This window comes from Aptenodytes patagonicus, chromosome 1 (assembly GCF_965638725.1).
Source record: "Aptenodytes patagonicus chromosome 1, bAptPat1.pri.cur, whole genome shotgun sequence".
Lineage (NCBI taxonomy): Eukaryota > Metazoa > Chordata > Aves > Sphenisciformes > Spheniscidae > Aptenodytes > Aptenodytes patagonicus.
In genome coordinates this window covers 78613615-78617964 of record NC_134949.1, presented here as the reverse complement: position 1 = coordinate 78617964, position 4350 = coordinate 78613615, and positions in this window count along the sequence as shown.

Below are 4350 nucleotides of genomic sequence, written 5' to 3'. Positions count from 1 at the left end.
AAACTACACACACACACACATATATCCCAGCTGCGTTGCATCAAAAGGTAAAATGGGGATGGAAAATTAGCTCATTAGCGTGATTTGGAGGTACTTCTGCATCCCTAACATACTGGGTCAGTCAAAATGCTATCTTCTATCTTTGATATTTTTTTTAAATTGGAGGAAGGACAAAGGAATTCTTCTCGCATACCACTGAGAAACATTTTAAATTCTTATACACAGCAGCCAGCTGGTGTTTCCAGATTTTTTTCACAGCTTTTTTGCATTGCATATATGACTTCTCTAGAAGATACCTTCCCAGCGACACGCCGGCAGCTCTGAGCACGAAGAGGGGAAGGAGCAGGCGCTGCGGAAAGGCCCACCACCTGGGCCAGCAGCATGAGAGGGGCACAAGAGCAAGGAAAACTGGGGGGGCAAGGAGTCAGAATGCCAAAGTACTGAAATATGCAGGGGGAAGAACACATAGAAAAGTTGGATGCTAGAAGGAGGCTGTAAATTGAGGTTGATTCATTTTTTGCATAATTTTAGTTGGTGTGTCTGTAGAATAACTTGACAAAGTACATAGATCTGATTCCACTAAGACTTCTTTATATTACTATGACAATATCATAACTTAATGTGGTCCAAACTATCTAAACTCTTTTCTATTTCATAACAGAATTGCATTCTTTAGCTGCATTTAGGGTCATATCATATGTTTGCAATAGTATTTCTAGTAAAAACATCCACAACAAGAACTACTTTGAAACTTGTGGCTTTTTTACTCTATACATTTTATTTTTCCTGTCTTTTGGTCCCTAAAAGCCTGACTAGCGCTGTGCTTACAGACTTTAAAATATTTATTATGTTCTCTGGCCTGGGGCTGGCAACTGGATTATGTGACAGGTGGTCCTGAAAGACATCCAAGCCGAGGGACAAACCGGCCCCCATCACCCCTCTGGACATTTCACTGAAAGTATGCTCTGCAGTTGAGGATCCTGAGACACAGACTGCCCTGATATGAAAGTGATGATGGATTGTGACGGTTGACATATTTCATTAAAATAAAATGCTTCCCCAATGGGAAAACTGGGCTTTAGATGGAAAAAAGGGGGGGGGGGGGGGGAGCTAAGTGGAGAAAAGATGAAAAAAGATGGAAAAAGAACATATTTGCATTATCATCGAATCATAGAATAGTTTGGGTTGGAAGGGACCTCTAAAGATCATCGTTACACCACAGGCATTTCAGTCTGTACCTGTCAACTTTGCATTTACCATCATGGACACAACTCTGCAGTCGGGCTCCGTTTCCCAAAAGAAACTAAACCACCCAACTGCCGTGGAGCACGTGCTCCCTACAGCGTAAGGAAGAGCCCAGCGCAGACTGCAGCTCTCTACAGGAGATAAAGCCTGATGGTCACCTGGAATAGAGGTGAAGGGGACAGCATGAGGTACCTGAACTGCAATTCCCCAGCATTTCATGACAGCAAGATTTTAGGACCTAAATTTAGACAGTTCTTATCCAAGTGGCAAGGCAGTGTTCTACAGATAAAATTAATCAGTTTTTGACCAAGCTCCTCCCTTCTTCTCTAACATTTATTTGTTATTTCATATTATTTTATTGACTTTGTGCCAAGGAGCGTGAAATTCGCTAAGTACAGCCTGAGAAAGGACATCAGTGGATAAAGTCCTTAAAAACTTTAATTCTAGCCAGTGGCTGGAGCAGAATGGCTTAGGGGACTCCAGTTGTAATGGATCGACATGGGGGGGAAAGGCTTAGAAATCTGGAGGCGCTAAGGGGAAAAGTCAATGGCAAAGGTACCCTGACGCACTTTGTTCAAATCAAAATGCCAAAGAAATAGAGGTGGTTTGTTGTGGGTTTTTTCATTGTAATATTCCAGAAAGTACACCTGCCTGATGGAGAGGACAGGGGGGACAGGGACGTTCCAGTCTACAGTACTGCTTTCTTGATTTCATTATCTCTAGACTCAAAACTCACCTCTCCATATATTGCTCTTTGTGTCCTGCTCACCTTGTCACCATCCTAGAAAATTTCAAGTAGCGCAGGAAACCCATCCATCCCCACAGCAAGTAGAAGGGCTCATATACACTATTTTGTTTCCTCCAAAGTAACACTTTCATCTATTCTTTATTACATTAATTGACTAGAAAAAAAAAAATCACTTGTGTAAAAACTGACAATGGTTTTTATTCTTTGGGGAAATTTTAGAAGCCTGAAAGAGAAAGAACAGTGAGATCCCTTCACACAGACACAAACACACACATGCCCTTCGCGCTCATGGAGAGAAAGAATTTGAATTAGCTGTTTTCATGATTTGAAAGCCTAATTGCCAAAGAGACTTTTGGAAGCAACTGTGGGGATGTCTCCCTGCAAGAAGCAACACAACAGAAACCATAGGAAAAGAAGAAGAGAAGGGAAAAAAGAAGAAAGAAAGAAAAGGATAGGCACTAAGAATAAGCTCTACCTCAGAGGAGTATGGGTGCTGCTCCCACCCGTCAAGCGCATTTGGGGGCTGCCAATGTTTTCCCTCTGGAGTTTAACTGGCCAGTTCCCAGAGAGGCACACCAGCAAGGTCCCGGTTAGAGGGCTGTAGCCAAATGAGGGCATGAAAAAATGGCAACGTAATCCTCCTCCCAAGGAGAAGGGGTTTTGACAGCAGGGACAGATCCCCAGTTTGCTTTCCCAGGCTTTACAGCCAGTACCTGTCTCGGTCCCTTGAGCCCATTAACAAAAACTTTTGTGCATCTGCTGCTTCCCTTAAAGTCATCGTGGGAACTCTGCCCCTTCCACCTGCGCTTCTCTCCACAGGCCCTTGCCACTCTGCCTCTGGAAAGACATCTTTATAGTTATGAGGCTGTGTATTTTGGAAAGACAGGACAACAGAAAGACGACAGCAAGCAGGAGTTAGAAACACTCCAGATCTGTTCCACGTCCCAGTTGTTGCCTTGCCGCGAAGCCACCGCGCCACTTATCTTTGAGACAAGGATAACAACAGAAGCTCCTGTAGGGCTCTTCTCTGGCTTAGAAATTCTTGGGCCATTTACCGGTTATTTAAAAGATAAACAGACTGCATGTTCTTCCTTGGAAACAGAGTAAGACACAGTCAGTCAATGACTCGGTTGGAAAACTGAACAGTCATCGCAGTTAAACTTGCATCCCTAGCTACACAGCATGATAAAAAAACCTAACCACACTTAATAGTCCACCATGCTTTTCCATCACAAACAGCTTACTATCTAGGATTTAAACATGAAAATTGTAAACTTAATTACGTGTCAATGAACAGGCTCGCATAGAGAGAGCTTAGTTTATTCAAAATATCATAGTTAATTTGCCAGCTTAAACAGTAAGTGGCTTTGTTTTTCATTAACTTATATTTATAAGAGAAAAGGGAAACAGGTTATCTTGATGGAAGGCAAAAGTAACAGCTGAGAACAATAATATATATTTCTTTTTTCCCCACTTTCATACTGTCGGAATATTCTTTTTAGCTCTGTCACTTTACATTTACTATTAAAACTATGCCAAGTCTGTGACTACATCTCAAATGTAAATAGTGTACTTGTATATTCTACACCAATTTATGGAGTGGGTGCCTGTATGATGGATTAGTAAAATTCTGTAGTGTGTTTTAGGAATCAAACACAGACTCTTTATCAAAGGGTTCAGAGACATCAAGCATGTTATAAATTGGCTCGCAGCATAAAAAACAAATTAAAACATTCATTTTTGGTCTCGCTATATTTTTGATTCAAGCACATTAGCTGTCATTTTTTCCCCTGTATGTTTTCAAAAGAATGACTTGTTCATAACAGGTTTAGGCAAGCTGGTGTTGGGAAGGGAATATGATCCTTTCGTTTATTAAAATACCAAGAACTAGACTTCCCCTGCCAGGAGTCTGCAGAAGTACAAGCACCGGATTTACTTATGCCGGAGGAGTGGACCACAAAACTCAGAACACGCAGAGAAAAATCTGTTTCCTTGAGCAGCAATAACCATCTGACCAGGGGAGCACCAGCTAATCCCACCACAACTAACTTTTTCATAGCCTCTGGGTTATGCCTAAAGTCATGCACTGGAAATTACTTCTGGTCACCAGCACCAGGGAAGAGATCCAGGTTGGCTTCCTTGGTGGAAAAGGCCACGCTGCCACCATATTACCACCAAATGCCCTCCTGCCCCCTTGCCCTTGCTCTCCACAAGCCACATCCCAGTTTTATCTGCTCAATAATGATTTATTCTACAATCCGCTTGCCATGTTACAGCAACGGCAGCAGGGATCTGTGAAGGAAGAACAAACTTCTGAGGTCTCCCAGTCGATTGTTTGAAGCCCATTAAAGAATAAA